The 22,095-nt window shown below is 59.4% G+C and overlaps 1 protein-coding gene across 2 annotated transcripts in view; it reads left to right on the top strand.

The window, feature by feature from the left end:
* The window catches only part of VAV2 (vav guanine nucleotide exchange factor 2), a 159,459-nt gene that overhangs the window by 3,397 nt on the left and 133,967 nt on the right, over positions 1-22,095 (top strand). The gene's annotated exons all lie outside the window — the stretch shown is intronic.

Genomic DNA, 22,095 nt, shown 5'->3' with positions numbered 1-22,095 from the left:
CAGGACACCATCTCGGGTCCCGAGAAGCCTGGCATCCCTTTGTCGCTTTGCGCCTTCACTGCCGCGTTCCTTCCTTCCGAGGCAGGCTTTCTGGCAGGCTGGGGGCCGCCTGGGCCCTGTCCTGCTCTTGTGATGCTTCTAGGAGAGTGAGGGTGCGGCGGTGTGGCCCAGATGCCCAGGTCCGCAGAAGAGGCCTGCAAGGGCCTGCAGGTGTCCGGGGGTCCCGAGAACGCAGGTGGCCTGGGACTGGGCCCTGAGGCTGAGGTGTGTGATGCCAGGGCAGCGGGCAGCCCACAGGAAGCCTCTTCTTGTCTTTTTTGAATTTTGAAAGTATCTTGGACTCTCGGCAGAGCTCTGAGTGTACACATACCTCTCCTCACCCCAGCGGAGCTGAGTGGGAAGTTTGGTGCCCTCACTCCGAACCTGTCAGCGCGTCACCCACAAGCGAGGGTATTCTCGAGCACAGCTCAGCCTCTCAGTTCTGTCCCTGTGTGTGACCCATTCACGCCCCAACAGGTGTCCCTGGAAATGCTGGTTCAGGAGGAGGGGAACCTGGGGGTGCGGCCTGCGCTCTTCCTCTCCAGTCCGCTGTCTGCAGGGGCGCTGCCCCCTTCCCTTGCCTTTCATGACCTCAGTGCCCTGTAGGTTCCAGGAGCCTTTTGTTGCAGACTATCCCAGTTGCGTCCTCTTGGGACTGGATTTGGGTTGTGCGCCTGTGGGGGAAACAGCCACGATGCTGCCGCCTCCTGTCCTGTCCTGTCCTGCAGGTGGCAGATGGCTTGGCTTTATCTGGTTGTGGAGATGCTGACCTCCTAGGCAGGGCCTGCTGGTCCTCTCCGCAGTGGCACTCTGTCCTCCGTAGTTCAGAGCTCTCCTTGTGAAGGGACTTGGGACAAGATGCACCTCTGGTTTTTCCTTCTTCTCTTTCTGCCAGTTAGGATTATGGCTTCCTGTTTTATTTTTTTAATTATTTCTTTTATTTTTTTAAGTTTGTTTATTATTATTTATTTATTTATTTATTTATTTATTTATTTATTTATTTATTTATTTATTTATTTGAGACACAGAGAGGCAGAGACACAGGCAGAGGGAGAAGCAGGCTCCATGCAGGGAGCCTGATGCGGGACTCGATCCTGGGACTCCAGGATCACACCTTGGGCTGAAGGCGGCGCTAAACCACTGAGGCACCCCAGCTGCCCTAATTATTTCTTTTAAAATGATTTTACTTATTTATTTGAGAGAGAGAGGAGGAGGAGCAGAGGGAGAGGGACAAGCAGACTCCTTGCTGAGCGTAGAGCCCAACACAGGGCTCCATGTCATGGCCCTGAGATCGTGACCTGAGCCGAAATCAGGAGTCAGACATTTAACTGATTGAGCCACTCAGACGCCTCACGTTCTCAGCATTTTCTGAGCACTGCCCTCCTTCCTGGCACGTATGCTTCTTTGTCTGAGCTCGAGAGTCAGCCATGTCTCCGAGGAGCTCTGTTCCATTGTGGAGACGGGTATTTAGAAGCCAAGATCTGGGTGCTGGTGTGCACACTGCTGCAGGGTGTCCTTGCTCCCAGGTGCTCTCGGTGGTGGGAGCTGGCGGTGTATGCATGTGTCTGTGTACACCCACGGGTGTGGATGGATGTACTGTGTGCACACACGCGCCTGGACATGTTTACGTTTGTCTTTCTTTTCTATCTGTATAAGTGCTGCCAAATAGAAAAAGGTGAGCTCTGTTTTTTATTTCAGAAGTTATGGTGATCATATTGAAAAAGTAGAAACACAGGGCATTAATTTTAAGAATACATTTTATTTAACCCTTGTCTTCTCAGGGGGCGGTGATGTGGCCCCCAGGTGGTGGAAATCAGGTCTTTGGAGGTGAAGCAATCATGTCCTTTTTATGTATAAAGCACAGAGGCACATAGAGTAGGAAACAGATCCATAGTACATCTGTGGTATTGAAACTTCATATGGGAAGTTGATTATGAAAACTCCTGGAAAGGGCTCCTGAGGGGGTGGTAATGACAAGTGCAGAAATGTGGATTTCCCCAACATTGGCTTTCCCATGTGGCAGGGGTTATGGCTCTGAGTGGGTAGCAGTGGCTGCACCCTGGGGGCTGGGGGTCCCCTCTTTAGCACTGGCCTGACTGGCTGGGAGGGGAGTGAGTGGGGTCCTGAGGTTTGGGTGGGGAATCCTCAGGTGAGACCTGTGGGCTCATCTGCCTAGGTCACAGGAAGGCACCGTTTGGAACTGGTGGACCGTGGGCTGTTTGTGCGGGGCACACAGATTCCGCCGATCTGGCTCTGGTGTCGGTGGGCTGGGTAGGAACCTGGCAGTGTGCTGTGCATTTGGTGGGGAGGGAGGGAGGACCTGGTCCTGGGACCAGGGTCCCGACCTGGACCTTGGAAATGGGTGTCTCAGTGCTGAGAATGGGGGGGCTCTGCTGGGCCTGGGGCCAAGTGTGTGGGCGGCAGCTTTGCTGGAGGCCTGACCAGGCGTGTGGCCACGGTGAGCCCCCATCCCACTGCTTCGTTTGAGCTCTTTCTTGCACGAGGATAGGGTGGCCAAGGGTGTCCCCTCCCTGGAGAAGGAACTCTGTCTTCCTTCCCAGAACTGCAGTGGGTTCTGCTCTGGGCAGTCAGAAGCACGATGCCCTCCAGCCCCTTCCTCCTGGCCCTGTGTCCAGGCCATGCCTGTGTCCGTGGCTTTGTGACTTTGAGGGGAGGGATGTCCGGGACAGGCAGTGCTGGTGGGGTGGGTGTGGTGGGGCCTGGGTTTAGGCAGAGACCCAGACCTGAGTCCAGCAGCCTGGTGGCTGAGGCCCTGCCAGGTGGATCTCCCTCCTGACTGCCCCTCACTTCCACCGCTCTTCCCCCCAGCGCCCCAGCCGACCACCAGCATCCCACTTCCAGAGCAGGGGTTGGCACTTCTCTTGTGTCGAGGGCCAGACGGTAAATATTTTAGGCCTTGTGGGCCAGACAGTCTCTGTCGTAACTATTCAACTCTGCCCTCCTGGTGTGAAAGCCGCCGAGGACGATCTGCAAATGAGTAAGTGTGGCTGTGTGCCAGTAAACTTTATGGAGAATGAAATTTGAATTTCATATCATTTTCATGTGTCACGAAATATTTTTTTGATTTTTTTTTCCTCCAACTGTTTTAAAAGGTGGAGACCTTCCCTAGCTTGTAGCCTGTCAAAGCCAGACAGTGGGCAGGTCAGGGCTCAGGGGCCTGTCCTGGGGCCTGTGAGGGGGCCCTGGGGTCCTGCCCTCTCAGTTTGCCATCATGTCACCATTTGTATCCAGGGCTCTTGGTGCGGACTCCTAACAGGCAGTGCTCAGCAAGGACAGAGCTCTTTCTACCTTGCACCTTGTACCAGAAATGGTGCTAAGTGCTTAGGGCCGTGACCTCAGCTCATCCCTGTGGGGGTTGTGGCAGGCCCTGCCCTCAGCCCCCCCATTGTAGGGGGGCAGCAGGGGCCACTAGGGTTGAGCCCCTTGGCGCCTGGCAGGGTGCAGACCTTTGCTGAGCGAGATGAGCTGCCTGGAATGTCATCGGAAGGATCCCTTGCCATTGGCCCCTGGGTTGCAATGGGAGTGTTTGTGGGGGTGGGGTCACGGGCCTTCCTGAGCCTCAGTCTGCAAAGGGGGTGCCCGGGGCCACCTTGCAGGCTGCGGTAAGATTTGGTGGGAAGACAAGGGCCTGACACTGTCCCTGCCTTGCACCTGGCCCCGTAGGTCTGGAGAACATGGTGCCCCTCCCCAGGCCGGGTGCCTGGCTTGCTCCTGCTGTCTGGGGCAGCCGCCTTTCCCGGCCGGCTGGCTGGCCCCACCTCGCCTCTGGCCGCCCAGCTGTAGCAGAGCCACATGGTGGCTAGGAGAGGGTGGGCGGCCTGGGCCCTGGATTGGACCCTCCCTCCTGCCCTAGCCTGCAAGCCCCCTCCCACTCTTCATTTACCCTTCAGCCCCAGAGGCAGGTGGTGGCTGGGTGGTGGCTGGGTGATATGCAGAAAGATGGAGGACCCTTGGCCAAGGATAGCACCCAGCCCCTCCCTCTCCTGGTGACCTTGGCCGTCCTGGTGCAGAACCTTCCCCGGGGACCCATTCTCTCACCCTGTGTCTGGCCTCTTGGGCTTTTGGACAGTGGGGCTTTCTAGCAGTGACCTCATGGGGTTTGGCTTCGGACAGAGGGGACCCACATCTCTGCCGGGTGTCTGGATGCCACGAGGTGATGTGTGCTCAGTGGACAGTGTCCCCTCTCTCCACCATGGGGTGGGTGGTGGTGTCTCCTCGGGCACCCTTGCTGGGTGTTTTAGCTTTTTGAAGCCTGGGGCTTTGGCTGTGCCCTGTGAATGCCCCTCTCTTAACACGTGCCCCTAAACACTCCTGGGCAAGAAGTCTGATGCAATGCTTGGGAGCCTCCCCCTCACCTTGCCCCCCCCCCCCACCTGGGGGAGGCTGGTCCCCGTCTGCCGCCTGGATAAGCCCTGCTCTGCCCTGCTCAGCCAGGAGGAGCCCCATGGCTGCCCGGAGGGGCCCCTCTGAACCTCTGTGCTCTCAGGGGGCTCCCTGCCAGTATCTTGAAGCTGCTGTGACTGTTGTGGTTTCTGACCCAAAAGATAAACAAGCACCACAACCGCATGGCCCCCCTGGGGGAGAGGGGGCTGAGTCCTGGTGCTTGGACTGCCCATGGGACCTGGGGTGCCAGCACCCGAGTGAGGTGCCACCTCCCTCACTATTCTCTGTACAGTTACGTAAGGATGAAAATAATTATTTTCAACACGTCTGCTTGTCTGCCCCGAGTCACCCTGAACTTGAGATCAGGAACACTTCTGTTGGTTTGTTGTGTTTTGAGCTCTTGGCCTCATAGGCAGCCTGGTCTCGGTTGAGGGCCTGCCGCCTGTCCTCCCGTTCTGTCCACTGGGCTCTTCGACCTCCACATCTTTACAGGACTGGGGGTCCCCCCCACTGCCACCCCTCCCCAGCCCGTGCCGCTATCTGTGTGGGGAGGGGGTGCCTGCCTGTGTCCTGCCATTGGGAGACCTTAAGACACGCTTGTGGCTCTGCTGCAGCAGGATAGGTGTGTCCCTGACATGTGGAAGTTGGCGGGGTGAGTGCCCCAGGGCGTCACCAGGAGGCCCTGTGCAGTAGGCAGGTGGGGGTTCCGGGCGTCTGCCTGCCCCTGCCCCTGCGCCTTTCTCCGCCCCACCCCAGCCCTGCCCCTGCCTCGTCCCCTTCCTGAGCGCACGCACCTGCCTTTCCCTGGGCCAGACGTTTCCAGTTTGTACCGATGTTCACTTGATTGTCATATTTGCTCGATTGTCATTGTTGGCCCCTAGACGTGGGATGCTGCCAAGGGAGGGTGGTGCACACACTGTACTGAGCATGCGGAGACTGGTGGCCCTGGGGAGAGGGGGCCTCTGCAGAGGTGCAAGACCTAAACCACCTCCCCACAGCGCAGAGAGGCTGGCCCCACCTACCCAGGCCTTTCTCAGGCTTCTGTGGCTTGTCCTCCCCTAGGGACAGGCTGTGGCTCATGGCGGTGCTCCCGTGAGCTTTGGCCCCTGGGGGTAGTGGGCTGTGTGCTGGGAGACCTCTGTGGCTCCCCAGGAATGGGGAGGTGCCCTGATGGCATTGGTCATGGCTGGAGCACGGACCGTCCCAGCATTTGACTGGATAAGTGAGTGTCTGGTTCCTGGGGCTGTCACCGTGTGTCCCGGGCGCACAGGACGCCTAGGGAAGCTTTACAGTCTGTTCATTTGCTGTATCAGGGCCCCATGGTGGCAGAAGTTTCTGGTCCCTCTTGCTCATGGCAGCCACATCCTGAGACCCTCCCTCCCCGGCTCCTCAGCTCCTCCCACTACCCGTCCACCCCCAGAGATGGGTGTCTGTGCCCCTCTCCCACAGCCCCCGGCTCATCTGACTGTGGGGACAGGAGACCAAGTCCCTAGCAGTCATTTCAGTGAGGGATCTGACTGTTTTCCTCTACACATGATGGGCTTCACCCAAGAACCCACACTGAGCCATTTGGTTTTGTTTTCACCCCAGAACTCGAAGGAAGCAGGCTGGATGGAGGTAGGGCAGTGGGGTGTGACCGGGCTCCCCAGAACTTGCCGCTCTGCTGCCCTCCGCGGGCCTCTGTGTTCCTGGGTGCGGAAGGGGCTGGGCTCCCCCTCCCTCGAGGCGTGGGGCATAGTCAGGGCAGGGCGCGAGGGCTCTGGGCATCGTGGGGTCTCCGTGTCCCTCCCCCCTAGTAGGGTGGGGATAAAACACAGCATCCTTCCCCAGGGACGAACAGGTAAAGGTGGGGCCTGTCTGGCCACTGAGAGGACTGAGCCCCCACTGACACACGTCACAGCGTGTTTGAGCCTCAGACATTGTGTCCCACGAGGGAAGCCAGACATCAGAGGGCCAGGTTCCTGTGATTCTGTTGATGTGCACGTCCAGCCCGGACAGAAGGTGGGCTGGGGGACGGACCCGAGAGCGGCTGCTCAGGGGAATGGCTTTGTGTTTGGGGTCATTGTCAAGCTCAGGATTCAGATCCTGCCGGTGGTTGCACAGCGGCAAACGGACAGAGTCACTGATGATAAATTTTGTTATGTGTCTCTGACCGCAGACCCTTGCGGGGCTAGGAGGGGAACCATGTGAGAAATGTAAGCAGGTGTGTGGCAGGTGAGAGCCTGGAACCCGCACTGGCTGTGGTGAGGGCCTTGGGGCCACCATGTGACTCTCCGGGGCCCTGCACGCCTTTGCCTGTGGCCTCCCTCCTCCTTTTTTTTTTTTTTTTTTAAGATTTTATTTATTTATTCATGAGAGAGGCAGAGACACAGGCAGAGGGAGAAGCAGGCTTCATGTAGGGCGCCTGATGTGGGACTCGGTCCCAGGACCCCGGGATCATGCCCTGAGCCAAAGGCAGATGCTCAACCACTGAGCCCCCCAGGTGCCCCTCTCTCTTTTTAAAGAGACGTTAAAGGTCCTATTGTAGGCCTAGGTTGATGTAAAGACCAGGATACTAATAGTATATATTTAAATATCATCTTGACCTCACACACATTTGGGCCCCTAAAGGTGCTGGCTCCTTGTGCCCCGCGTGGCCTTCCCTGTGGCACGTTTCTCGGGCCCCTTCTTACCCTGGGTCCATGGGCCCAGGACTGCCCCAGGACTCAGCACGCCAGGGTCTGGAGGCCGAGAGGCTGGGTGCCCTGAGCAAGGCCACCTGGGATTCTTTGAGACTTCCTTCCATCTCTAGGGGTGAGGAGCCCGGGGAATGGCCACTTTTGCTCCAGGCTCTTGACTTGGTGGCTTAAGCAGAGTGGCCCAGGAGAGCTTGGCTGTGTCAGGAGGGCACAGTCCCCTCCTGCCCACCTCCGTGATCCTGCTTCGGGGTGGGGGGTGATGAAGGGAGATGGGTCCAGGGAGCACATGGGGGATTGGGTCTCAGTTGCCCCACCTGTAAAATGGGACCATCATTTCTAGGTGTCTCCAAGGTGGATGGGAGGAAGGCTCCTGGGGCATCTGAAGACCCTCCCACCCCCCCGAACAAGGAAAGCCTCCCGCGGTCTAGGTGTCGGTTGCAGGGGCGCAGGATCTGTGTGCGTGTGTAATCTCCCTTGCGGGAGGCCGCCCCGCATCTAATGAGGGAGTCTGTGTGCTGGTTGGCAAGTCCTGCGCCTGCTGCCACTTGGTAATGGAGGGCGTTTTCTCCATACCTTTCAGGAGACCAGTGGCCCTGGAGCCTCAATTGTGTCTGGGAGGCACACTCAGAGGCGGCCTTGGCTTTCAGTGAGGACATGGTTTTCTCTGGGTCTTTGGGAGAATCGGTTTCCTGACATTGGTTGCCGTGTTCTGGAGCCTTCCCTGCCGCCCCCCTCCCGCTCATGTTCCCAGCCGAGCATCACTTATGGGGGCAGTGGGCTTCCCGATGGTTTCATCAGCAGGAGCTGAGGGGCGGGCTGTGGAGGACAGATGCCTCGTCTGGGAGTGAATAACTGAATTAGTAAATCCAAGCCATAAACCTCACCTTCCGCAGGTGGCAGTCGTGTATGCACCTGTTCATGTCTGCTTCGGCTCTGCAGCGGGTCCAGTAGCATGGCCGCATTTCTGGGATTCGTTTCTGGCACTAGGTACCTGTGTGAACGATCCGAGTGGACTTTGGGGTCAGGAGGCCGAGTGCGGTCTGCCACCTGTGCTGTCCGGCCAGAGGCTCCTTGTCCGTGCCTGTCTGCAGCCCAGAGACGTCTGGGTGATGCCATCCGCCTCCAGGGGTGTGTTTGGGGCTGGTGTCCGCTCTCTTGGACGTGGCTGAGGCCTCTGGAGTTCTGTCCGCCCAGTCTTCTTTGGGGGAGCCCTGGCTGCCTCTTGGCGAGGAGAGAGGATCCAGGCGTAGGTGGCTGTTCAACACCTGGTTCTGTTCATGCCAGGGCCCACATTCTGGACCAGCTGTGGGGTCCCTGTCCCATGCCCTCCCTTCTGCCTGAGCCTCCAGTTGGTGGCGATTGTGTCCTGCAGTGGAGTGGCCTCAGTCCCCGGCCCTTCTGCTGCTTTGCCATCTGATGGCTCCGGGGACATGCAGGCTGATGCCTGGACTGCCTCTGGGTGGTGGGCCAGGGATTCACCCAGAGTGCTCAGCCCCTGCGGGCATTCCTTGGGCACGATGGGGTCATCCTGTCACTTGCTGTGCAGTGCCTGGTCTGGGCCACTCCTGGGCTGCCAAGTGATGCCTCGGTGATGGTGATTTGTCACGGTTCTGGAGGTGGTTGGCAGTCCTAGCCCCAGGAAAGGGCAGCCCCGGGGAGTAGGGGGTCAGGAGTAGCCGTCCGAGAGCCTTGGAGGCTGAGGCTCAGGGGGCTGGTCCAAGTTCGTGATAGGGGATGGAAGCGGGACTCAAAACCAAGGCTGCCGGACCACTTGTGCCCCAGCATCCTGTGCCACATGGCGCCCGTGGGCTCCTGTGCACCATCTGCACCCTCCCTCAGCGTTTACGTGTTGGCATCCACTCTCTTTTTTTTCCCTAACTGGCGTGTGTAGTAAATTTTTTTTTCTTAAAAAAGAGAAGACAGGATTTTCACATGTTACTCCCTCCTCATGCAAATAAACCTGGGGAGAAATTGGCTTGCCATCTCTTTGGGTGTATTTTGTGGTAATTTAGCTGCTTAAATGGAACATCTGTTAGTCTGCGAGGCTCCGGGGGAGCAGAGCTGCAGATTACAAGGTGCTGGGGAAGCGGTGTGTTTGCTGCAGGAGCACAGGCCGCAGCCGCACCGGGACCACTGTGTGGGCACAGGGCACGGGAGGCCCCAGTGTCTGTACCTGCCCCACCGGGTCCCTGAGGACGGCGTTGACCTGCGGGCCCAGCCTGGCTGGGTGGGGCTCAGAGCAGGAGACCCCGCCTTTGCAGCCTGCACGTGCCTGAGGGACCTGTCACCCAGGCTGCCCTGGCCGTGTTTCCTCCTTCAGCTGCGGAAGGGCGGTTGTGGGGGTCGGGAGTCAGGCTGGGCCCGTGCTCTGCCCGCCCCGTGTAGACGTGGCCACTGGCACCCCTGGACGCGCTTCTCAGTGGCCCCCGCGCCCACCCTGCCTGCAGCCAATTGGCTCCCCTGTGAAATGTGCTGCCGTGTGAGCAGGTGAGGGCCCCGGGGTCCTGGGCTTGGCTCCCTGGAGGCCCTGGGGCCCGAGAGTTGGTCTCCTCCCCCTTTACTTTGGATGCTGACATTGGATGTGAAGTGCACTTTGGGGACTGGCAGACACTGGTTTCCACAAGGGCCACTGTGTGGTATGATGGGGCCCCAGGCCTTTCTGTGATGGGGCTGCTGGTCTTCCTGGCAGCCAGACCCTGGAGGAGGGCGCTGTCCTGCTCTGCCGCCCATCAGGTCCCCTCCTGGGCCTTTCACCGGTGGGGGGCTCTTCCCACGGCTCCTGCAGCTCATCTGGACCTGCTGGCTCCCAGGGGACGTTGGTTGAGCACCTACTGCCTCTGGTCAGTTGGCCCTCAGGGTCAGGGAAAGATGGGTGAGGCCCGGCAGCAATTCCCAGGGGCTCAGAGTCTAGGGGGCTGTGGGGGGAGCAGCGGTCACCTCTGGAGGCAGGGAGGTTGGAGGGACTCAGAGCCACAGCCCTCTGGGCTGCAGGGAGGCAGCGCTGTTGGGGTCAGATGGGTGGGTGGCCTCGTCCTGGGGTGCCGGGCGGTCGCAGAGGGGCTCAGAGAGAACACGATGTCCTGGATTTGGCTTCAGAAGGTTCTGCTTGGTCGTGGTGCTGGGACTGGACTGGAGGCCGCAGTCGGCAGTCCGGGAGGCTGAGGCTGAGGATGGGGAGGAGGCCGATGCGGTCACCCCGGCAGGAAAACCCATAAGGCCTGCGGGGAGGGCAGGGGGCAGCGTGGGGGAAGGGACAGCTCTGGGCTGCAGGGTGTAGGGCTGGCCCCGACCTGGGGTGATAAGGAGGGTGCCCTGATGTCAGGCTTGGGCAGTAGGGGAGCTGGTGGGGCTCGTCCGGCTTCGCCCTTGGGGCTCAAGGTCTGCCGTTGGCTGCTGCCCAGGGAAGGCCCGGCTCTCCCAGCGGTCTGTCCGGAATCTGCCCTGACCGGAGTTGCGGGACGTTTCAGCCCCGCCCCGTTGTGTTTTCTGTCTGGCTCCGAGCTTCCTGCTCTTTTTCCGGCCTCTGTGTGGCTGACCACACATCAGTGTCCAGGCTGGACTTGGGGGGTGACGGCTGCCCCCCTCACCCCCGGCCTCAGTGGGCCAAACTCTGTGGGCTTTTGTGGGGCCAGGGCCCCGGCCACAGTGAGACACCTTCCAGAAGCCTGGGACTGCATTCCCGACTCTGTCCCTGGTAATGACATTCTCGAGCATGCAGGCAGCTTTGCCTTCACAGGCGCCCCGTGTGTCCAGGTTGTAAACAGGTGCTCTCGTTACTCAGGAGCGTGGGGCCGCGTGGGGCCGGCGCGTTGGAATCCAGCTCCCCGGGGGAGCCTAGATCCCTGCGTGTGTGATTCATCTTCAGGTAACACGGTGGCCTTTGCGGACACCCAGTAAGACTGCCGCAAAACCCAAAATAGTCGTGTGTGTTATTTTTTAAGTGGTTTTTGCCTGTGGAAAGGATGGTTTTTCTTGAAAAGGGCCCTGCCTTCGATCAATTTCTTGGGGGCTACTTTATTGCTATTGATTCAGTAAAGCTTTAATCAGGAAACAACCTTGCAGGGGGTTCTGGGGAGGGTAACGTGCCAGCCTTGTCGATTTAGCAGCGAGGAGCATTTGCTGAGACTCGGGGGCCGCACGTGAGCCTCACGGCTGCCTGGTGTCTCGTTCTCCAGGCCCAGACTTGGGCGGGGCGCACCCTAGGACTGCACCCAGGGCTGGCAGAGGTTGGGGGACCACTGTGGGACACTGTGGGAATCAGAGACCCAGGGTGGGTTCCCTGTGCCTCTCCCCTTCCTCCACCTCTGAGAGCCACCAGGTCACCAGTGCTAGGAGACGGCTCTCTCATTCAGGATGCTGTCCCTGAGCAGTTTTTCCTCTCTGCGGCCCTGGTGTGGATGGGACCAGATACACTCATACGTACTTACATATTTAAGGCTTCCTGGTCTGTATGCCACCCAGAGGACACTGTGCATGTACCTGAGTGTCCTCACAGAGCTGGGGACTGGGGACTCACCTTATTTACCTTCCAGGAGCCTGCTTTGTTACTGCTGTGTATGCCCCGCGTGGCTTTCCACACACACTATTCCATACTTTCCAAGGTAAATCCTTTCTTCACGGTCTGACAGCTCTGAAATCAGTGTTGGCCTCGCGAGGAATGACGTGTCAGACCCTGTGGTCTGCACGATTCGCTGTTCAGAACTGAGATTGGTGGCATGAACCCACGAGGAAGATCCTCAGGTGATGGGAAGGTGCCCGTGAGTCCACCCTGCCCCGTGATCTTGACGCTGAGAAGGGGTCTTCAGTACACAAAGTTGAGACTAAACAATCACAAACAATGATTTCTAGAAAACCGTTCGAGGATTTAATTGACTTAGCAGCACTCATCCCAGACGGGCTTTTCAGTTTCCTGCCTGTTAATAAAATCATCATGGGGACGGTGGGGTTGTAGTTCCCAGGAGCCTTGCAGGGTCAGGGTGGTGGCCTGTCCCGCTGGTTCCTGGACAGAGATGAGAGATGGGGCCACCCCAACCTGTACCCCCCGCCCCGGGCAGCCCAGCCACCTGTGAGGATGGTGAGAATGGGGGATGGAGCCACTCAATACCCAGCCCCTGAGCCCTGGGAGGCGACCAGGATGGTTCCTTTTTTTTTCAGCCTTCTCTCTGTGTCCAGCCATAAGTTCTGGAGTCTCTGCCTCCTGGAGCCCCTAAGGGGCAGACAGGGGAGCTGAGGGCACAGATGAGGTGGGGGTCCCCACCTAGGGCTGCCTGCGTCCCCCACCCTCTGGCACTGGGCTGGCGTGTTTTGCTGCATCTTTTGGCTTTCCTGAGGCCACCTGAGTGGGGACACTGGTGGCTGAGGGCTATTAAGAGGGGTGTCCCAGGACCGGGGTGTCAGGAGGCTGGGGGTCAAGGAGCCAGGGTGGGTGAGGTGTTCTTGAGGGGGTACCCCTTTCCTATTCTAGGCTTAGGGGTGGATGCAGAGCAAGGGGCAGCTACCGCCGAGGACCCGAGGCTGCCCTTCTGTGCTCCTTCAGACTCATCATCGATCTGTGCGTGTTACTCCTGGATGGCTTTCAGTGGCTGTTCCCCGAGCACCTTGTGGTGATTGGACCTTGTTTCTTAAAGAGTGCGGAGCTGCTGGCTGACAAGTTCTCCAGACTGGCCAGCATGGGGATCGGACACAGAAATGCACCCTGAAGCCTGTGCATTTTGTGGGAACCAGAGGTCAGCTAGCCAGGCCTCACCATGCCTTCCTGGCGATTTCCTCTCAAGCCAGCCCTTTGGCTCTGTGGCCAGGAGTGGGGAGGGGGTTCTAGACCTTTGGTGGGGTTTCAGATACCAGGGGAGCTGGACTCCTCATTTCCCCTCCGCTGCCCTTGGCTTTTCAGGCACAGACTGACTCGTGGCCCTCCTTGGAGGGTTCCAGATTTGGTTCTCGGCTTGGCCTGCCCGAAAAGCTGGCTTGAGAAGGACAGGGAGGGCTGCTGGGTGTGGCTGCTCAGCGGCCATGTGGATTAGTGATGTCTGCCAGGACCTGGGCGGTGGAGGGGGCGCACTCTGCTCCCACAGATTAGTGATGTCTGCCGGGGATGGGTGTTGGAGGGGGTGCACTCTGCTCCCACAGACTAGTGATGTCTGCCAGGACCTGGGTGGTGGAGGGGGCGCACTCTGCTCCCACTCATTAGTGATGTCTGCTGGGACCTGGGCAGTGGAGGGGATGCACTCTGGTCCCACAGATTAGTGATGTCTTCCGGGGGGTGGGCAGTGGAGGGGGCACACTCTGCTCCCACAGATTAGTAATGTCTGCTGGGGTGTGGGGGGTGTTGCGCACCTTCTGCACACCTCCCCTGGGGCAAGCATCTGCGGTCAGCCTCAGAGCCTCTTGGACTCAGCCCTGTGACCACTCCCCTCCTCCTGCCTCCACCTCCTTGCACCCCTCCGCCTAGGCTCAAGCACTGCCCCCATGACCTCCCCTGTCCTGTGCTCCCAGCTCTGCTCCTGCTCAGCTGGCCCTGGCCCTGGGGGAAGGGATGCGTTTCATTGTCTGGCCTGGCAAGGTGGGGGCTTGGCTCAATGCCACCGTGAGGGAGCTGCAGCTACCCCATGTTGCCCTGGACCTGGACCCCTCCTCTCTGGGCCAGGACCCCTTTTCAGAGTCTGGGACCCTGAGTCTGGACCTGGATCTGGATTCAGACATTCCCGTGTCTCAGAATCCAAGATGCCTCCTTCCTGGGCCACGGCTCCTTCACTGAACAGAGGGTGTTGTAGTCAGACGCACAGGGTGCCACAGGCCTGGGCCAGCAGCAGGCCCCACGCAGTAAGCTGTCTGGGGAGAGGAGAGAGCCTGGCCCTCACGGAGGGCACCTCCCTGCTCTGTGTCTGTCGGTGTCTGCCAAATTCTGGAGAGGAGGAAAGCGAAGGCACTTAGCTTCCCCTTCCTCTCAGCTGTGCCTGGTTTCCTGGCTCGAGGAAGCTGTTGGCAGTGCCGTCCTGGAGATAGGATTTGAGGTGAAGCTCCCCGAGCGAGCCTCCCAGGTGAGCGGCTGCTTGTCCCTAGCCCCTGGGCTGCCCTGGCCTGTGCTGGGAGGTGGAGGCTTCTCCAGGGACCCGGGAGGCGGGAAGTAAGCCTTGGTCTCTCGTGGTTAGCATTTTAGCGGCCAGATGATGAAATCCCCTTCGGGCCAGAACTTTCTCGGTTCAGCCTGGGCCTGGGAGGGGCAGCAACAGGGTGTTCTTGGGTTTGGTGTCACAAAGCTGATTTACATGTGTGCCTGATTCCTCCTGTGATGGTGGAGCAGTGAGCAGTGTCCCTCGAGAAGAGGTGCCTGCAGGTGTGGGCCCAGAGGCTGGGTTGCCAGGTTTGCCCAGCTCTCCCCATGCATGCGGGTCCTGGGGCGGCCCTGCCAACGTGCCCTGGACTGGAGACATGACAGCACCGGAAGCTGTCACAGTTCTGAACAGAGGCCCCAAATGCAGGTGTTGGTGGGGGCTGTGCTGCCTCAGAGGCTGCAGGGCATGGTCCCTCCCTGCCATTGAGGGGACACCTCGCCCCTGCATTTGGTGGCCCCATGCGTCCCGTGGCTTGAGAACCCCCGATCCCATCTCTGCCTCCATCTCGTCCTCTCTGCCCTGTGTGTCTCCAGCAGACCCTTCTCACCTCTGGGGCTTACCTTTGGGTCCCCGTACTCCGGCCTGCACAGGGCCGCTCTGTGGTTTGCAGCTGGTGGGCCACGCAGTCCTCCCCACCCCGAGCCGCATCGCTGCACTCTCACTTCCCTCAGCCATCCCCCTTCTCTCGAAAATAGCACTGGGGTGGGCAGGCACCTTGCAGGCCCAGCCTGGGAGCCTGGGTGTAACTGTCTCTTCCCATGGGGGGAGGGGCCAAAGGCACCGTCCTTCGGGTGCTCTCGTGCCTGGCACCAAGTAGGGCCTGGCAGCCTTTGGGGTGATGAAGGGGTGAGTGATTAGTGAGCACACCCGTGCAGGTGGGGACTGTGCTTGGGACTGCCCAGGGCCCTCATCCGCCTGCTGCTCTCATGTGGTGGAGCCTGTCTCTGCCGAGGGCTGTTGGGTGGTGACTGTCCTGTCACCCTGCAGCCGACATGGAACCTTTGGCTCCGTTGTGGGAGTGGCCTGTGAGGGCAGAGCCGTCTGCCATGGTGTAGATATGATGGTGAAACTGGTAACAGCTGAATGCCCAGCGTCAGGGCCAGGCCCGGGGAGGCTCCTGGACGTCCGGCTCAGGCTGCCACTGGGTGTCCTGCTGCCAGGGAGGAAAGCCAGGGCCCAGGCTTGTACGCTGTTCCCAGCGCTCAATTTTGTAATAACAAAAACTAGAGCGTCAAAAGGCTGGACGGCAGAAAGTCCCCATGTGGTAAGTGGTGCTTGAGGGCTGGAGCTCATGTGGGTTTTTCTTTTCTTCCAGGCCCCCACTTACGTAGGAGAAGCCATTCTTTTTTCAGGGGCAAAGACCAAGAGCAAAGTTTAATCCTGGGAGCCATATCCCAGGCACCTTTCCCTCCATTACAGCCAGATGGGACCTGCAGGCAACTGGCCTGGATGGGGGCAGGGTGGGTGGAGGCCTCAATTTCCCCACTTGGTGAGGTGGCTGGTGCCGGTCATCCCAGCCTAGGAGGCTCCAGGGCCCCGAGTGCCGTGAGCCGCCCCGTCTGCAGCCTGCCCTCCCGGGGACCCTGAGCAGGTGGGGCCCTGGCTGGAGCTTGGCCTCCTGCATTGAAATGCCAGTTCTGGCTCAGCTTTCCCATTTGTTGGCTGGCTGGAGGCGTGCCCGCCCTGTCCCCCCATCCCCCCTGTCCCCCTGCCCCCTGGGCCACAGCTTCCCTCCCCTGCTTGGCTCCCACCCCACCGCCCCTCTGGGGGCGGAGGGTGAGTCTGCAGCTGGAGGGTGAGTCTGCAGCTGTGAACATTCCTGACCCCGGTTCAGGGGAGAGAGCCCAGCTGTTCCTGGCAGACAATGGGCCCCACGCCCCCCTGCTGCCCATGCCTCCTCGGTGCTCTGCCCTGGGGCTGGCGCTCTGAGCGGCTGGAATTTCCAGAAAGTGCAGCTTCTCCAGTGGAGAAGAGCCGGTGGAGAAGAGCTGGGAAAGGCCGCATCCTCAGAAACAGGCTGTGCTGGCTGGGTTTTTAACACATTCACATTCTGAAGCCAGCCGAGGGTGGAGGTGTCTTTTTAAGAAATTCTAATCACTGCAAAAAAGAAGAGACGACTTAGGAAAGTTCGTGGACTCCCGCCCCGGGAAGGCCCATGTCATTGTGACGTTGAGGTCCCCAGACCCAACAATATCTGTCAGAGGCTGATTTTGCTGCTCTGAGGCAGCTGGAGACCCTCCTGTGTGGCTGGGGACGCGAGGGGCTGGGGGGCCCTGAGATGCATCGAATGACCATGGCATGGGGGGGGTCCCATGCGGGATTGGGTGGGGGTCCTGACGAGCCAGCAGTTTTTTTTTTAAAGATTTATTTATTTTATGATAGAGAGAGAGAGAGAGAGAGAGAGAAAGAGAGAGAGAGGCAGAGACACAGGAGGAGGGAGAAGCAGGCTCCATGCTGGGAGCCTGACGTGGGACTCGATCCCAGGACTCCAGGATCGCGCCCTAGGCCAAAGGCAGGCGCTAAACCGCTGAGCCATCCAGGGATCCCCCAGCAGTTTTTTTATGGAGGTGAATTGAAGAAATGGGGTCGATGGAGTTAGGGCACAGGTGAGCACCGTTGGCTGCATTCACACTGTCATGCGGCTGGCTGTCCCCTCCCTCCGACTCCACATCTCAATCATCTTGCAAAACTGAAAGTGCACCCGCCAGATGACCCCTGTGCGCTCCTCCGTCCAGCTGCAGTGTCTGCTGCTTGGCCTTTCCGGGGCCTGGGGTGTGCCTCCCGCGGCACCTTGCCCCGTCCTCCATGCCTATCCAGCTCACAGTGTGTGTCAGGATTTCCTTCCTTTTTAAGACCGAATAATATTCCGCGATGTGGCTGGACACTGTTTTGTCTGCCCATCACCCGCTGATGGGTGGATCGTGGCCATGGCTGTGCACACACCTCTGAGCTGCTGCCTGCTGTGTTTTGGATGAAGATCGGAGGTGGGATTGCCAGTCGAGTGGTGGTTCTACTGTCAGGGTTTTCAGGAGCTGCTGGACTGCTTTCCGCTGGAGTCCTTGCCCAGGCCTGCTTTCCCTTTGGTCGGCAGTGATCCCCTGGTGGGTGTGTGGGGGGGGTCTCTCTGGAGCCCGTGTCCAGGCTGCAGAGCCCCTCCCCTCCCCCTCTCCCCGAGGTCTGCCTCCCTGGGCCCCAGGGACTGCAGTCAGGCTCACCAAACAGGGAAACCAAGGCTTACAGAGGGCAGACACTTGTCCGTGGTCCCCAGCGAGCTCTGCACCAAGCTAGGTGCACGACCAGTGCCCTCTGGCCTCACTGCCTGCAGGGTGCGCAAGAGGGGGCAGGGGATGCGAGTTCCTGATTCAGAAGAGCACCCGCATGCACTTCCCCAGAGGGCAGAGGCTGCAGTTACCCCCTGAGGTCAGGCCGGCCTCTCCGAGCCCTTGGCTAGTCTGTGGGTGGGCAGCAGCCTGCGTGGGAACAAAATGGAAGAGAAGTAACTTCAGAAGGCACAGCTGAGATTTCACACGTATCGGGTGTCTCTCGGGCGGGCGAGGGAGGCTGGTTTGGGGGGAGGAGAGAGGCGCCTGGTGTTGGCATCGGGGTTGGACCCTCTCCCTGGCTGCTTCACAGACGGGTGACTCCCCGTGAGGTCCCTCCCACCTGCGCCATTGGACGTTTGGGGCGTGGATGAGTGAAGCCCCCGGAGGGACCGGGGGTCCTGACAGGTTGAAGGCTCTACGGACTGGGATTCAGGGAAGTGGGGCCTCCTCACGCCCTCCCTCATCCACGGAGCTGCCATCTGCCCTGCGGACTGAGCCTGGGAGATGTCCTTGTTCCCCGAATCCGGGGCTGATGAGCCCTCTGGGTTCTCGAGCATCGGGGCAGCAGGAGGGGGAAGTGCTTTCCTCTCTCCTCACCAAGCAGACTTGGTTTATGGTTCACAGACGGCAGGCTCGTGAACACGAAGAGCATTTAAAAACCGAAAGCGTGTGTGCCTCTCATTCTCCACCTGCTCGGACTTCAAAAAACGTTTCCCAGCAGGGCACCTGGGTGGCTCTGTTGGCGGAGCGTCTGCCTTCAGCTCAGGTTATGATCCTGGGGTCCTGGGGTCGAGTCCTGTGTGGGGCTCCCTGCTGAGTGGGGAGCCTGCTTCTCCCTCTCTCCCTGCCCCTCCCCTACTTGTGCGCTCACCCTCTCCCTCAGATAAATAATTAAATCTTAAAAATAAAACAACACATTTCCCTGAGTCCTTGTCCACCTGCAGACGTGTTTATGCTGAGCGTTAATCATAACGACACAGACGTGTTGAGCGCACACACCCCCTCGTGTGCCCCACACAGCAGCCCGTCCGGCTCAGCGAAGCTGTGGAGTGAGCAAGCCGGGCACAGTAGGCTCTCAGCTGCTGTCACAGCCTGACCTTCTGTTTCCGTGCAGGGAATGAGTCCCCTCTCCCCCTGTAGCCTTCTGGGGCCACCTTCTGGTTTCACTGGGCATCTCTTATGTGCTGCTCCTGCTCTGGGCACTTTGGGCCCTTGCTAATGTCCGGGGAGGGGTGGCACCTGCAGAGCAAGAGGCAGCCTGCCAAGGCCTCTCCCCCATTTGGGTGCTGCATGGATGCTGTCCATCAAGGGGCCTTCCTTGCTGACTGGCAGGTCACCCCCGACCCCCATGGTGACAGAGCACATTCAGCAGCCTCGACCATGCATGTGTGCATGCGGGGATGGGTGGACTGATGGATGTTAGCCCTGTGTGTGTGTGTGTGTGTGTGTGTGTGTCCTGGGGGGACGCTGCCTCCTGGGGCCTCCCCCCTCCCTTAGAAATTCCCAGGAGCTGTGGAATGACAACTGAACAGGAACTTTACCCTTCTTGCCATGATGGGTGTCCACCGAGCAGGGGGTTCCCCACGACCATCCGTGTGCTGCTTTGAGGGATGCTTTCTGCTACACTCCGGGCCTGGTGGAGGGGGATGTTTTGTGTCCCTTGGTGTCCCTAAGGTGATGGGGCTTCAAGGAGGCCATGTGTAAGGCATTGGGTTGCCACACATGGGAGGTCACCTGCAGGATCAGGCCGTACTGTGCAAGTATGTGTGGGGGGTCTTAGCTGCCCCCAGGTGGGCTGCAGCCCTGGGGTGAGAGGGTGGCCTTCACAGAGGGCAGGGGGCTCGGACTGGGCATCCTCCCGTAGCCACTGGATGGGGCGTCTGGAGAGTTTAGACGTGCACTCAGCCTGGAGCTGGTGTCACGGGGGCGGGCGTCCCTGGGAGGGTGTGGCAAGGGGAAGGGTCAGATTTGGACCCAAATCTTTCTGCGTGAACACTGGCTGGGTTTGTCTGAGCCCCACGCTTCGATGAAGGGGTGTCTGGAGCTGGACCAGGCACTGTGATGTTCAGGAGGAGGCAGGAACGTAGGGTTCAGGCTGCCCAGAGCCCTGTGTGGGCCCCAGTATGGCAGGTGCAGGATGCAGGGGCTCCCAGCTGAGCGGGGCCATGGGGGGGCCTGCGGACCATGGGACTCTAGCCTCAGGTTCTCGTCAAAACCCAAGTTATCTGTCCATCCATCCATCCGTGCATTCTGCAGACCTTCACCAAGGGCCTGTGGGTGCCTCACATGTTGTGTTCAGGTCACGGAGCAAGTGGTCAGGGCACAAGGGCTGCCATGATAAATGACCACACCAACAGAAATTCATGCTTGCCAGCTCCGGAGGCCACAGCCCGAAGACCAAGGTGTTGTGTGGGCCATGCTCCCTCCGTAGGCTCTGGGGAGGGTCCTCTCTGCCTCTCACAGCTCCCGGGGGCCCAGGTGTTCCTTGGCTTGGGGCAGCATCCCTCCCATCCCTGCTCTGCCCTCACAAGGCCTCGCCTCTTCTTCCTGGGACTCTGCCGTGTGTCTTATAAAGGATACTTGCCGTGGAGTTTAGGGCCACCCCAACCCAGGATGATCTCACCCTGAGATCCTGAATCACATCTGCTTAGACTGTTTTCCGAGTAAGATTGCATTCACAGATTCTAAAGGTCAGGACCCAGACATGTCTTTTTGGGGCTGCCTTTCAACCCCCTTGCACTTGGTAAATAACTTCCTCAAGCCTCAGCCTCCTCATCTGTAAGATGGGGATCCCATCCGTGCTTTGCGGGTCGTGTTAAGGTCAGCAGAGCTGATCGGCCTAAAGGTCGAGTGTGCTCCCTGGTGCGGGGGACGCGGCTCGCCCCTGGTGGTGGCTGCCGTGGGTATCACCCTATCTGACAGAGAAGGAGACCAAGGCTCGGAGAGGGGAGGTGGGGGGGGTCCCCATGTCCAGGCTGGGCTTCTGGCCGTGGGCCTCATGGAGCACATTGGCTTCATGGGAGAAGGACGTGAGGCTGTCCGAGTGGGCCTGGGCCCTGCCCTGTGGGTGACTGCTGCTTCCCCATGGTCGGGGTTTTGTGGGCATCCCCCAGAATGGAGCAGGGGTTCTCCAGGGTGTGTACCCGGCCAGCTCCATGAGGGGCTGGAACTGGGGACCCGGTGGGAGGGGTCGTCACTCAGAGCCAGCTCCCCCCCGCCAGAGAATGGTTGACCATGGGGCCACTTGTCTGGGAAGGGTTTTGACACTTGGGTGCGTAACCGGCTGGCAAGGGGCCTCCTGGCTCCTGCATCACCGTCCTCCCAGGGAAGGTGGGTCTGCCTTTGGTTCAGAGCAGGGGAGAGGCTTCTCGCTGCCCTCTTGTTTGGGCAGCTCTCTGGTGCTTTGGCTTTATTTTCCCTCAATATCTGCAGCACAGCAGGGAGGACTAATAAGGAGGTCCACGCGCTCAGGCGGGAGTGCAATAATCTGGTGTGTGCTGCCCATTAAGGGATGCATTTGGCTTTCATTTCAGCAGGTGACAGGAAAACAAAGATAGTCAAATGTGTTCTGCTTGGATCCCTCCGGAATTGGATTGCCCAGCTTGCGCCGGCGAGAGGAACTTGCTCTGAGGTTGGCCTTGCAGGCCTCTTTTCTGTGAGGAAGGGGAGGTGGAGAAAATGAGTTGGTGTGGTGGAGTCCTTGGGGGCGATGTCCCAGGAGGCTGGCGAGCCGGTGTTAGTGGCCTGCGCGGGGCAGGAGAGGGAAGGGCGGCCGTGGGTTCTGGGGGCAGGGGGGCACCCCAGGCAGCAGCCCAGAGCTAATCTCTCTGAGCTGTGCCCGCCGCGAGCAGCCAGGCAGCAGGAGAGTGGAATTTGAACCTCCCAGTGTTCAGAAGCCGGCTCAGAGGAGATGGTTGGCTGCACAGGGACATCCTAGGAAAGCAATTTCCTGCTGGCTTTGTAGAAAACCTTTGGTCTGACCCTGACCTTAAAGGCTCGATAACTCGGCCTCTCTTTATCCCTCCGGCTCACACAGGCCATTAGGCCGAGCGGCGGTTCTTTTGAGGACTCCTGGGAACAATTTCCATCCAGGTGTCGGACGGAAATCACAGATTCTTTTCTTAGACAGCTGTGGTTTCTACAGGGGTCCCTGCCACACCCTGCCCATGTGCTCGAGCCTGGGACCCCAGGGCAGGGCCTGACATACAGTAGGCGCCTATCTAGTGTCCATCAACAGGATGGAATGGGCATCAGCCATCCACCTACTCTGCTTGGGTTTCCAGGCTGCTCCTTTTCCAGGGTTATTTTCCTTGGTGACCACCCCCCCCCCCCCGGCCCCCCAGCATCGATAGGAAGCACTTTAAGGTCAGGACGGAGAGTGATCATCTGTAGCCGCCACAGGCTTGGCCTCGCCTGGCTTTGCTCACCGTCAGCATGCCTCCTCCTGTTGGAGAGTTTCCTGACCTTTCAGAACCTGCTTCCCACTGTCCAGGGCTGCAGACAGACAGAGACAGACCGGGCTGGCGGTTGGTGAGGAGC

Source organism: Nyctereutes procyonoides, unplaced genomic scaffold (assembly GCF_905146905.1).
Source record: "Nyctereutes procyonoides isolate TBG_1078 unplaced genomic scaffold, NYPRO_anot_genome, whole genome shotgun sequence".
In the NCBI taxonomy this organism is placed as follows: Eukaryota; Metazoa; Chordata; class Mammalia; order Carnivora; family Canidae; genus Nyctereutes; species Nyctereutes procyonoides.
Note: the sequence above shows the minus strand (reverse complement) of the source record. Positions and strands in the feature narration are given on the sequence as shown.